Below are 13,871 nucleotides of genomic sequence, written 5' to 3'. Positions count from 1 at the left end.
AATAAAGTCAGGTAAGTGCTACATTAAGTTTTAGATGTTGTGCATTGATCTTAGTTTAAAGTACGTAAGTTTTGAAGGTATTGAAGGTATTCAATGGGTTCCGTTAGCCGAAAGTGGATGACGAAATGTTTTGTGCAGGTAAATATACAATTAAACAAATAAAACGCATCTTTTAAACATATTTTTTTCAGGAGCGTTGGCCAAGGATTCAGAGGACGCGGACAAAGGTTTAAGAACGGCGATGACTAACGTTAAAAATAAGCTTACGAAGCAAAAAAACAGAGACAATAATTGTACAATTTTTGAAAATCTAAATAATACCATATAATTAAAATGAATTAAAATGAAATTAAATATGTATGTAATTTAAATTCTATATTTTTATAATTGAAAACTCAAGGAAAAATTTTGATTTTCACAAGTAATTCACTTGGGACGTGTCCCTTGCAAGTGATTTCACAAGTGAAAACTCAAGGAAAAATTCTGATTTTCCCAAGTGATTCACTTGGGACGTGTCTCTTGCAAGTGATTTCACAAGTGAAAACTCAAGGAAAAATTCTGATTTTCTCAAGATATTCACTTGGGACGAGTCACCGGCACGTGACAGGCCATACGAAAAATGAGTATAAGGAACAAGTGAAATCCCGTAGGACTTCGAAAAATTTTCATTTGAATTTTCACTTGTGAAAATGCGGACATCCCATACAATTTTCTATATGGAGCGTCACTTGTTCTTCACTTGTGCACGAGGACATGTCCCAGGTGATTCCCAAGGTGATTCACAAGTGAAACTTTTTTTTGGAACTGAAGGGATATTTCAATACCGACCATTCTGAACACCCCTTTGAAAGTAGAAACTGGGGACAAATTGGAATCATCAGATCCACCAGAATTCGACTCAGTACAGGTAGAAGAATCTAAATTTGACAACCCAGAAGTAGAAGAGAAAGATTTAAGTAATCTCACAATTCCAGCTGTACTTTTTCAATCTAAATTATCAGATCAGAAACAACTGATTCCGATTCCGAAATCGAACAACACCAAATAAGAACAATGACAGACGAAGCTGTTGTCCAACGGGCATATATTAAGGATATAGCAAATGCTATCCCTAAATTCAACGGACAAAAAATCAATCTTCAAAGATTCATAACAGCCTTGAAATTAGTAAACCTAACCAAAGGAACACTTGAAGAAAGTAGCAGTTGTAGTCATAAAATCAAAAATAGTGGGCTCAACCTTGTACAAAGTTCAAAACGAATCCACTATAAACGGAATTATAAAAAAATTACAAGACACAATTATCGGCGAAACATCCGATGTAGTCAAAGCAAAAATGGCTAAAACTACTCAAAAAGGAAAAACAGCTGAAAAATTCACAATTGAAGTTGAAAACTTACGAAAGCTACTCGAAGCTTCGTATATTGATGAAGGATTACCCGTTGAACATGCAGACAAATTTAGCACCAAGGAGGCTATAAGCACAATAGTCAAAAATTGTGAGCATGGCCGACTCAAAACAATCCTTGAGGCAGGCAACTTCTCAGCAATGAATGAGGCTGTCACCAAGTATATACAGTGCAGTACTGACATGACGGGTAATGCCAACGCAATACTATTTGCCAGAAAAGGACAGGCCTATAGAGGTAACAACTTCAGAAGTAACTACTGTGGTAGAGGTAGAGGAAATGTTCGTGGTAACTACCAAAATAATGGGTGTTACCAATATAACTGCTACAACAAAAATGGCGGTTACAACCAAAATAATGGTTTTAATCGAAACTATAATAACCAGACCAATAACTATAATAGAGGTCGTGGAAATTATAGTCAAAACAACAACAACCAAAATACCAGCAATTACGGCAACACACAACACAATAATAATGTCCGCTTTACCCAGCCAGTTTCGGGAAACTCACAGACCCCTTTAGATACGATAAATTAAAAATACCAACGGTATATACCATTAACCTCAATCTCAATATCTTCGTACCATTTATTAATTCAAAAACAGGAAGGCAGCTTACGTTCCTTGTGGATACGGGCGCAAATATTTCACTTTTAAAAGAAAATGCAGATACCTTTAGCAATATACAAATAAAAAATACAATAAATATTCAAGGAATTGGCGAGGTAATCATTAAATCCAAAGGACTTACACCAGTAGAACTACACACAGACAAATATATAATTCCATATAATTTTCATATAGTAAATCAAGATTTTGCGATTCCATGTGATGGAATAATAGGAATAGATTTTATAAAATAATTAAACTGGCAAATAGGTCTTAACCCTACAGAGGATTGGTTTATAATAAGACCAAATAATATAGACATTCATATTTATATTCCAATAACATATACTTCTGGTAATAACACAATTCTCCTACCAGCCAGATCTCAAGTAGTACGAAAAATCAAAATAATGTCCGATACTGATACTATATTAATACCAAATCAGGAGATTCAACCTGGTATTTACGTTGCCAATACTATTACTTCAAAACATAATACATTTATCAGATTACTCAATACAACCAGTACTGATTAATTGATTAGTATAACAAATTTAAAATGTGAACCAATTTCCGATTATAATGTAATTAAAAACACTTCAAGTAATAGAGAGCAAAACATCATAGAAGAACTGAAGAAAAATTTTCCAATTCAACTTAAACAACAATTAACGCAACTATGTGGAAAATATACTGACGTATTCGGTCTTGAAACCGAATCAAAAACAACAAACAATTTTTACAAGCAGAAATTGAGATTGAAGGACGATGAACCGATCTATATAAAAAATGATCGAAGCCCGCACAGCCAAGTTGAGGAAATTCTAAAACAAGTGGGAAAATTAATTAAAGACAATATAGTCGAGCCATCTGTATCAGAATACAACAGCTCACTTTTACTTGTCCCAAAGAAAACCCTTCAGTGTTCAAACGAAAACAAATGGCGACTAGTAGGTAACCATCGTCAAATCAACAAAAAACTTCTGTCTGATAAATTTCCACTCCCAAGAATTGATGACATCCTAGACCAACTAGGTAGAGCAAAGTATTTCTCATGCCTTGATTTAATGTCAGGTTTCCATCAAATTGAACTAGAAGAAAATTCAAGAAACATAACGTCGTTTTCAACGAGCAATGGCTCATATCGTTTTACGCGATTACCTTTCAGTTTAAAAGTAGCCCCAAATTCATTTCAGAGAATGATGACTATTGCATTTTCTGGACTTAAAGCTTCTCAAGCATTCCTTTGGATGATTTAATAGGCATTGAATGTTCCGAAAGACATGTGCTTAAAAATCTAAAAGACATCTTTGAAATATGCAAAAATTACAACTTAAAATTACACCAACAAAAATGTTCATTTTTTATGTATGAAGTGACCTTGCTTGGTAATAAATGCACAGACATAGGAATCTTACCAGACGACAAGAAATATAATGTCATAAGAAACTATCCAGTCCCACATGATGCAAATAGCGCTAGACGATTTATAGCATTTTGCAATTATTATAGACGTTTCATTAAAAACTTCGCCGACTATTCACGGTACATAACTAGATTATGTAAAAAGAATGTTCCATTTGAATGGTCTTCCGAAAGCCAAAAATCATTCCAATATTTAAAAGATCCAACTTTATTACAATATCCTGATTTCCTTAAAGAATTTTGTATAATAACGGATGCAAGTAAACAAGCATGTGGAGCGGTGTTAATTCAAAACCATAACGGACTCCAACTCCCGATAGCATATGCATCACGTTCATTTACAAAAGCTGAAAGCAATAAAAGCACTACAGAACAGGAACTAGCAGCAATTCATTGGGCAATTACACACTTTCGACCATATATTTATGGCAAACATTTTACAGTTAAAACCCATCACAATGACAAAGTACGTAAACTAGTGACCTTGCATGTGAATAATAATCTATGTTTTTCAAACATGGAAAAAAAATTACAGCAAGATATGATGTTGGAGATTTGTATACTAATGGAACTCTTGACTTAGGTCACTTTTTCCAAAGGCTTGAACTGCAGGCTGCTAAACAAAAAATTACCCAACTTAAAGTGGCACCATGGGATAATATCTTTGAAAATATTTCAATAGATAAATTTAAAAAAATGGCAAACAAAATATTAAAATCATAAAGAGTAGAGCTACTCAACCCGGTGACCCTAATAACAACTAATAATGAAAAAGAAGCGATATTGTCTACATTACATGACGATTCTATTCAAGGAGGACATTCAGGTATAACGAAAACCTTGGCCAAGGTCAAAAGACACTACTATTGGAAAGGAATGAGTAAAGACATAACCCAGTACATACGTAAATGTCCAAAATGCCAAATGTCAAAAACGACAAGAAATACAAAAACTCCTTTAACACTTACAGAAAGACCAGAAATGGTATTCGATAAGGTAGTTGTGGATACGATCGGTCCACTGCCGAAATCAGATCAAGGAAATGAATATGCAGGCACCTTAATATGTGATCTGTCAAAATACCTTGTTGCCATACCAGTACCTAAGAAAAATGCAAAAACAGTAGCAAAGGCTATATTCGAAGAATTTGGTTTAAAGTACGGTCTAATGAAGACGTTCATAACGGACATGGGAACAGAATATAAAAATTCTTTAATCGAACGCCTATGCAAAAACTTAAATATCAAACATATAACATCGACAGCACACCATCATCAGACTGTCGGAACTGTGGAACGAAGCCACAGAACCTTTAATGAATTTATACTTACATACATCTCAACTGATAAAACGGATTGGGATATATGGCTAAAATATTTTGTTTATTGTTTCAACACGACACCCTCTATGGCACATGATTATTGTCCATATGAGTTAGTGTTTGGTAGGACTTCGAATTTACCAAAACATTTTAATAGCGTAGAGAGAATAGAACCTATTTATAATATAGATGATTACGCAAAAGAAGCAAAGTTTAGATTAGAGCAAGCTTTCAAAAGAGCCAGATTAATATTAGAATCAAATAAAATAAAACAAAAATGTCATTATGATAAAAACTGTTTAGATTTTGAACTAAAAATTGAAGATCAAGTTTTATTAAAGAATGAAACATACCATATACAGTAATTGGTATAGGAGATAATGAAAATATAAGAATTTCAAATATTAATAAAAAGGAACAAAAAGTTCAAAAAGATAGGTTAAACATTTTTATTTCAAAATAATTTGTATACAATTATTACGTATGGCCATACATAGAATAAATACCATAAATAAATAAATAAAAAAAAATTAATAAAAAAAAAAAAATATAAAAAAACATGATAACAATATTTTCTGATTAGAACAACATTTTTGAATAACATGTTTTCCAACTTACTTATATTTCTTTTACGATACAAAATAATTTTTACAACTTTTAAATTTTCAAATATATAAGTACTAGAAGATAATTTTAATAACTAGAAATAATTTCATTTTTATTACGTTTTAAAATTAAAAAAAAAAAATAAAAAGCCAAACATATGAATACGCCTCAGAGCCCATCTTATGGGAAGTGCTAGTGTCAGCATATTCCCATGGCCTGAGTGCAGACACATACAATGGATGCATATACAACTTCTCCCGAGCTCTCGCTGCTATCAGCCAAATACATTTGTGAGCTTATACTTTGATATATACATGACGGCCGCTGCCAATGTTTGCAGGCAGCGCAGCCGCGAATAGCTAGCTGTAAGTCACTCCAAAATTGAACAGAAAAGAATAAATATCAAGCTTGGCCGTTGGCCACTATGACAAAATTCATTTTACATTTTTAATAAAGAAGATAATTAATACACTATAAGAGCTAGGCGTGCAGAATCTTGGGCTTCCTGCGCAGCAGGGTGCCACGCCCACTCGAACGCCCACAAGCCGCCCAAAACGCTGGCTCCTACAGTTGTAATGCTAGAATAAAAATGTATTGTTCTTATCAATACCTATGGATTGACCCAAAAAAAGTTTGCCACGCCCACTTTAACGCCCACAAGCAGCCGACAAACTTCAAAAAATCGTAAGTTTGAACGCGGACATCTCGGAAACTATAAAAGATAGAGAATTGGAATTTCAGATTTAGTTTTCGTAGCCTTGTATGCAGCGCAGGTTTGTTGCGCGCCCACTCTAACGCCCACAAATCGCCCAAGTCTGTGGCGCCCACAATTTTCAAGCTAGATAAAAAATTTGAACTGAAATGTATTAGTCTCGTCAATTTCTATCGATTGATCCAAAAAAGGTTTGCCACGCCCTCTCTAACGCCCACAAGCCACCTTAGCCTGCGACGCCCACAATTTTCCTGCTACCTTTTGTCCCTTTAGCTGAGTAACGGGTATCTGATAGTCGAGGTACTCGACTATAGCGTTCTTCCTTGTTTGTTACTTTACTTTATTTTCTAGGCCACCGAGTATGAATGGCAAATTGAGACAACAACAATTTGGCAAGATCCAAAGCCTTTAAATATACACCCTTCGCAAGTTTCCAAACACCTCAGCTTAATGTGTACGTGTATATGTATTTATGAATGTATGTGCAAAATTAACTTATTACAATATATATTACTACCTGGAACACGTGCACCACTTGCAACCAATAATTTTGCTTATTACAATTTTAAACATTCAATCGTAGACGAAATATGATTTTCGTGCAAAAGGCATTAAGATCACTACGCAGAAAATAACTTATAATTCAAATAAAATGAAGTCTGTCTAATACTGAGCCGGCAACGGCAAAAATACATTTCAAAATTCAAGTGTCAACAAATTTAAAAATTCAAGTTTTAAATCGATAAACTAATCCATCCGACCGTAGAAATTTGGAGGCTCTTGGCGTGAACAGATGTTCTTTTACAGATTTGCACACAAACGATTGCCCCAAAATATTTGACATGCATTTATAGAAGTCCTTTTCCGAATACTAGCCACCACTGTACGTCAAAGTATGGAATTTAAAGATTTTTTAAATCCTAAAAAGTAACGGGTCAGAAAATAGGAACAAGAAATGTATGATTTAAAGTAGTAGTAGTAGGCTTTACATAAAGATAAGGAGCATAGTCATTAAAAGTAAAAAAGGAATTTCGAGTTACGAAATCAGATTTATACACTGTAAAAATGTATCTTTAGACACCCTAACAACATGCAATGTAATTTTAATAAAAACGTTAACATTAAAGCACAGGCACCTTGGACCTAAAACTTACTCGAATTCGGTCAAAAATGTGTTTAATTTCTGACCCGTTTCTTTTTAGGGTTATAGAAACAAAATTCAAGAATAATAATCTGAACAAATATTCCATTACAATTTTTCAAAATAATAAGATATGTGGGCGCTAGACAGGGTTTAGCATTATGTGCGCTTGCACTGCCTTGGGACCCCTAAATCCGTTTGCTTAGGCCCAACCTTGTAGCTATTATTGTTTCCGAGATGTTAGCGCTTATACTAATGGACAGACTAACAGACAGACGGACAGGAGGACATGGCTAGTTCGACTCGGCTAGTGATCTTGATCAATAATATATATATACTGCGGGCAAAAAGTAAGGTGAATTTGTTCGTTAAATGAAAGATTTTTATTTATTCTTTTAAATCAATTTCATCCCCTTCAAAGTAATCCCCTCCCGATAAAATACACTTATGCCAACTTATGCCAAGCCTAGCCATCGTGTGTTCCTCTTAATTGGAGCCAGCCTTTTCTAAGATCTGTTGTGCGTTGGGCAAGCTTCTTCCTAGATTGTCTCTAATTTAAAAAACTCGCCTGGGTTGGGTTGTTTATGGAGGTTATGGCCTCTCCCAACTATACGGGCTACAAAGGTAGAGTTAGACTGTGAGGCACATTTTTTAAGGAATGACGTTCGTTTGGCAGCTGGTGATTATTCTGTTCGATTACCTGACAAACTGAATCTTGATCTCTTGGGAGAGTCCTGCCAGCAATCTCATCGTAGATTCTTGTTCCTAGAGGGAGAGCTGGATCATCGGCCAATCCTAAAGAAGGATAATTCCACCACACAACTTCGCGTAGTTTTCGATGGTTCTGCGGTCAGATCATCTGGCTATTTTCTCAACGATTTGCTTATGGCGGGTTCCGTAATTCAGTATAAACTGTTCCAGATTATTCTTCGGTTTCGCTCCCACCCAGTAGCAATCACAAGAGATATTTGCAAAATATACCGTTGTGTTAGGGTTTGCAAGGACAGCTATTTTCAATGCTTTCTGTGAAGTGATTTCCCTAAGGATCAATTGCAGGTGTTCAAGCTAGATACAGTTACTTATGGAAAGAAACCAGCACCATTTTTGGCTGTACGAACGAGCCTTAGCTTTTATTTCAGAGAACCCTGCTGATCTGGATGTGTTAACTCCCACTCACTTCATTCATCGAGCCTGATGTGACCAGCCTAGACTTCAATCGCCTAGATGGATGGCAACGCGTGGCTTGCTTACAGCAGATCTTCTGGGCCCTATAAAAAAACAATACTTGACACCCAAACCCAGACTTCCAACAGGAGCCGCACGAAATCTTGGCCATCTGCTACTAATATACCAGAATATAGAAGTAACAGAGCCGAATAATATCGGCTGGACATATAACCTCAACCCGATCTGTCGTCTCCTTTCAATAGGAAAACAATGTTTTTGGTCGGTAGAATATAATGATCAAAAGAAAAAAACAATGACGATAGCTAAGTTAATTTCGAAACATTATTATCGAAGAAACGTATGGATTATTTCGAGCAGAAGCGTCATATTGTTGCTGCCCGATATGAGTTTTTCAAATCATCATCATCATGGATCAGATATTCAAAACTCTAGGCAAGGGAAATTTTAAACTTAGAACGTTGTGGTCGAATGTGCCTACTAAAATGGATGGAGTTGCTGAAAATGATAAGGAGTCGTATTTGAAGTTTGATGATAGCACTGATATCACCCAAACGCTAGGTCTTGCTTGGGATCCTGATGCTGACCAGTTACTTTTCTCCTTTTCGGACTCACATTCAGCATCAACCCCCTGTAGGCTATCTGTCTTGTCTGCAATTGCGCGATTTTACGATCTATTCCGATTGGTTTGGCCTGTGCTCACAAAATTGAAAATTTTCCTTAAGCACGTCGTTCAGAAGTTACCTTGGGATGAAAGCCTTCTTGAGTCTCACAACACGGAATGGAATGCTATATTAAAGAGTTTTGGGCAGATTAGCCACTCGTCATTTACCCATTTTGGTTCTTTCTCAAAATGCTGAGAGTGAGATTCATGGATTTTGTGATGCCAGTATAGAGGCATATGGCGCCTGTGTCTACACCGATTGCAACGGACAAGCCCTGCAGATTCAACAATTTTATAGCCAGCTGAGTTGTTGCACATTCAAGAGTGAACTGAGTCAGCGGAGTGGCGTTACGTTCCAACATCTTTAAATACAGAAGACATTCTGTCCCGAGGTGCTTTTCTCCCTGAACTGAACGAGTCTCCTTTCTGGGCTTATGGACCTCCCTTTCTCTGTGGGTCCAAATAGACTGGACACCTCATGAGCAGTATGAAAAGATGGACTCTAGGACAATTAGCATATAATTGAAATGTTTTATTATATATTGAAATTAATTTTCTAGCTTCGTTCCGGCGATTTGCATGAAAGAAGCAGGTGCACGTTTCCGAGGTCAATTCAGGATTACAAAATGTAAAGTGTTCACCATAATTCGTAGATTTGAGATCATGTCCACCTCGATTCATGAACATAGTTATTGTGTTTAGAAGGTATTAAAAATGCTAACCAATTATCTGTCCTTTAAATTGTGCAATAATTGGTCAATTTTGTCATGAAATTTCAGCAACCTTGTAAACAAAAGCTAGCAGCGCAAATATTAATACGTCTGCTGCGCTGCCCGAAAAACAGAACAAAAACAATGAATATGATCGCAACATCCAAATCAAAAGGAAGCTGAGCCCCCTAAATTCTCAACGCAATACATAGTACAACATCTAGTGCAAAACACTCACTATGGAGAGCTCATCCAACTCTAACTTCACCGAAAGAAACTGTAATGCCCATTAGGAATCCCACAGGCGGCTGGGAGCGCAGCGACAGAGCCAGCACGTTTGATAACGACCTTCAAAACGTCTTCCAACGACATATTGCCACTAGCGCGTTCACTTTGCCGACCTTACCATATGAGCCTCAGCTTCAACATGAGCCGATTGAGTTTCTCCAAAACGAAATCGATAGCATCACCAAAAATCAGCTGAATCCGAAAAAACCCCTAGGCTGCTATCACCCATCTTTTCAATGCCATCGCAAAACTTGGCCATTTTCGAGTGAGATGGAAAAAGTCAATTATAATAATGATAGCAAAGCCGGGAAAACACCACACAATCCCCACGTCGTATAGACCTAAAAGCCTACTTTCATGCTTATCTAAACTCTTTGAAAAATGACTCGGAGTCGGAGGACTCGGACTAGGATTGACTCGGATAAACACAGACCCAAGAATCCAGGAAGGAATCCCGTCGCATCAATTTGGGTTTCGTGAAAAGCACTAAACAATTGAGCAGGTCAACCGGATAACATCATAAATTCGAAACGCGTTCGGAAAACGAGAGTACTGTACTGCCATATATGTAGATGTTTCTAAAGCATTTTATAGAGTTTGGCTAGAAGGTCTAATGTACAAGATCATTACAATTCTCTCGTACAACACAAACAAGCTTTAAGAGTCTTACCTCTACGACAGAGAATTGGCTGTGTGGTGCAATATTGCTATAACTGACGATTTTACTATTGGAGCTGAAGTTCCTCAAGGTTGCGTGCTTGGGCCAACATTAGATGTCCACTACACAGCAGACATCCCGACAAGCACACGACTAACAACATCTTCGTTTGCTTATGATATTAAAGCAACTGCGCAGCTAGCTTTTCATCCGGTCGATGTCGAAAAATGGCTATCAGATTGGCGAATTAAATTGATCGAACAAAAATTCAAGCACGCTTTGTTCATCCTGAACTGGCAAAGTTGCCCGTCGCTCAAGCTAATCAACACTCTACTCCCGCAAGCAAACGAAGTGACTTATCTAGGAGTACACCTCGACAGAAGGCTCACATGGCGCCGGCACATTGAAGCCAAAAGAAAACACCTAAAGCTTAAAGCCAGCAGCCTTCACTGGCTTATCAACGCTCGGTCTACCCTTAGCCTTGAATATAAAGTCCTGCTATATAACTCGGTTTTAAAACCTATATGGATGTATGGCCCCCAGTTATGGGGGAATGCCAGCAATAGCAATATTGCCATAGTCCAGCAAACCCAGTCGAAGATCCTGAGAACAATAATCGGGGCACCGCGGTACGTCCGCAACGAAAACATTCATCGTGATTTAAACATTCTACCAGTCAAAGAAGTGATCGCAGAACAGAAGGAAAAGTACTTTACCAAGCTATATTTACACCCTAACCACCTGGTGAGAGGTCAAACAAGGTTGGGCAACCAATCACGTCTCCGTCGCAATGACTTACCCACCCATCGACCGACTTGAAGAACGCGCAACCAGAATGCAGTCTTAGTATACTGTTAGTTAAATTTTAATGTTAGGATTCGTAAACATATTTTTAGTCTTAAAACAAGGAAGAACGCTATAGTCGAGTACCTCGACTCAGCTAAAGGGACCAAAGGGAAATGGAGATATGCAAGCAGCAAGGCGAGATTAAAATGCGCCACCTACCGGCGGTAGACAGATTTAAGCGTTATGGGCGTTACAGTGGGCGTGGCAAATTTTGGTTTGGATCAATCGATAAGTATTGACAAGACCAATACAGTTCAGTTAAAATTTTGTATCTAGCATGCAAATTGTGGGCGCCACAGGCTTGGGCGGTTTGTGGGCGTTAGAAGGGGCGTGGTATATTCGCGTAACAAACTTGCGCTGCGCACAAGGCTACGGAATCTAAATCTGGGATCCCAATTCTCTATCCTTGATAGTTTTCGAGATATCCACGTTAATATTTACGATTTTTTGAAGTTTGTGGGCGTAAAAGTGGGCGTAGCAAACTTTTTTTTTATCAATCGATAGGTATTGATAAGAACAATACATTTCAGCTAAAATTTATTCTAGCATCAAAACTGTAGAAGCCACAGTTTTGGGCGGTTTGTGGGCGTTATAGTGGGCGTGGCACTCTATTGAAACAAACTTGCGCTGCGTAAGAAGCTCAGGAATCTGCACGCCAAATCTCAATAGCCTAGATCTCATAGTTTCCGAGATCCCAGCGTTCATCCGGACAGACGGACAGACGGACTTGGCTAGATCGACTCGGGTAGTGATCCTGATCAGGAATATATATACTTTATGGGGTCGGAAACGCTTCCTTCTGCCTGTTACATACTTTCCGACGAATCTAGTACACCCTTTAATTCTACGAGTAACGGGTATTACTAATATTAAAGTTTGGACCTTTTTCGAATAAAATTCCAATTTCCTATAAAAAAATTCTTACTATTATCAAAGAAACCTTGAACATCAATCGAAACAGTATCTTTCAACATTTTTCTTATGTTAAACAACTCGTTGTACTAGTCCAATTAATGGGTTATATTTATGTTAACTAAAGGGTCATGTATGAGGAGACAATAAGCTGGGTTATTTTCATGACTTGGTGTCTTCAGTTTTATTGAATTTCTCACATCAATAGGACAAGTTTTCACTGATTCGTTTTGATATGAAAGATCAACCACAATAATAGGGACCTTCAAATTAAATTCATTTGGGGTCAAAAATGGTTATGACTCACGATTATAGTAACTAGATTGAAATCTTGCATACATTTCATATAGGTGAGCATACTGATTCTTACTAAAATCAACATTCAGATTATCATATGGATGTGACTCAGAATTCAAGTGAACTTTCATGTTTGTTATTTGAATTATTTGTGATAAGTTCTCCATTTAGTGTAAATCTAATTATTGCTAGTCTTGTTTTTTCCCGGTTAGCCGACAATTTCACATTCCAGCTGTGTTGATTGCCATACCCCAAATTGGGGTTAATTGGTAGGATAACACCACTTTTAATAATATCGTACATCTTAGCTTTTGCAAAATCGCTCTGAGTTACATGGGGAATTTTCCTGGATACAATTTAACACAACTTTTTAAAACCCTCAGCAAATCCCAACAAATTTTTTAATTGTACAGAAAAGTTGAAGTGGGGTACCGTAGAAATTTTGTCTCCACTGCTCTAACCAGATTTTAATAGATTTTGGATTCAGGATTATCCAGTGATATAGAATTTTTTAGGGTGGTTGTCGTACCGACATGGACTTGACACGTTGCACACGTTGTTTTTAGTTGTTACCTAGCAGTATTTTGATGGTTACTATCTGTTTAGTCTTGGTTTTGGATTGTTACTGTCTGTATAGTACCTGTAAAGTACTTGGTTTTGAATGGTTACTATCTGTACAGTATCTGTAAAGTACTTGGTTTTAGTTGGTAACTAACTGTTAACAAGTGTTATGAGTATTTATAGTCTCTTATTAAGAATGATCAAATCACAAAAGATAATGTTTCTCAGATGTATTAGCCATTCCGTCCCAGGATCAATTACTATAAAAGTGAGAAAGAATCTCTCAGGATGACTGATAAGGTCATACCTCTCAAGACCATTGATAAGGGATGAAATTACGACCGTTCAACAACTCGCAAATAGCCGACGTACCTCTTTAAATAAAATAAAATTCCTTCTCTTATACCTGTATTATAACAGTCAAAAACATATTTTGTAGGATCATTAAATATTTTCTTATTTAATTTATTATTGTAAACATATTTCATTAAATTCATAATTAAATATATATTATATATATTTGTA

Source organism: Drosophila subpulchrella, unplaced genomic scaffold, assembly GCF_014743375.2.
Source record: "Drosophila subpulchrella strain 33 F10 #4 breed RU33 unplaced genomic scaffold, RU_Dsub_v1.1 Primary Assembly Seq380, whole genome shotgun sequence".
Classification (NCBI taxonomy): Eukaryota; Metazoa; Arthropoda; class Insecta; order Diptera; family Drosophilidae; genus Drosophila; species Drosophila subpulchrella.
The sequence above is the reverse complement of the archived record's forward strand: the minus strand, read 5'-3'. Positions refer to the sequence as shown.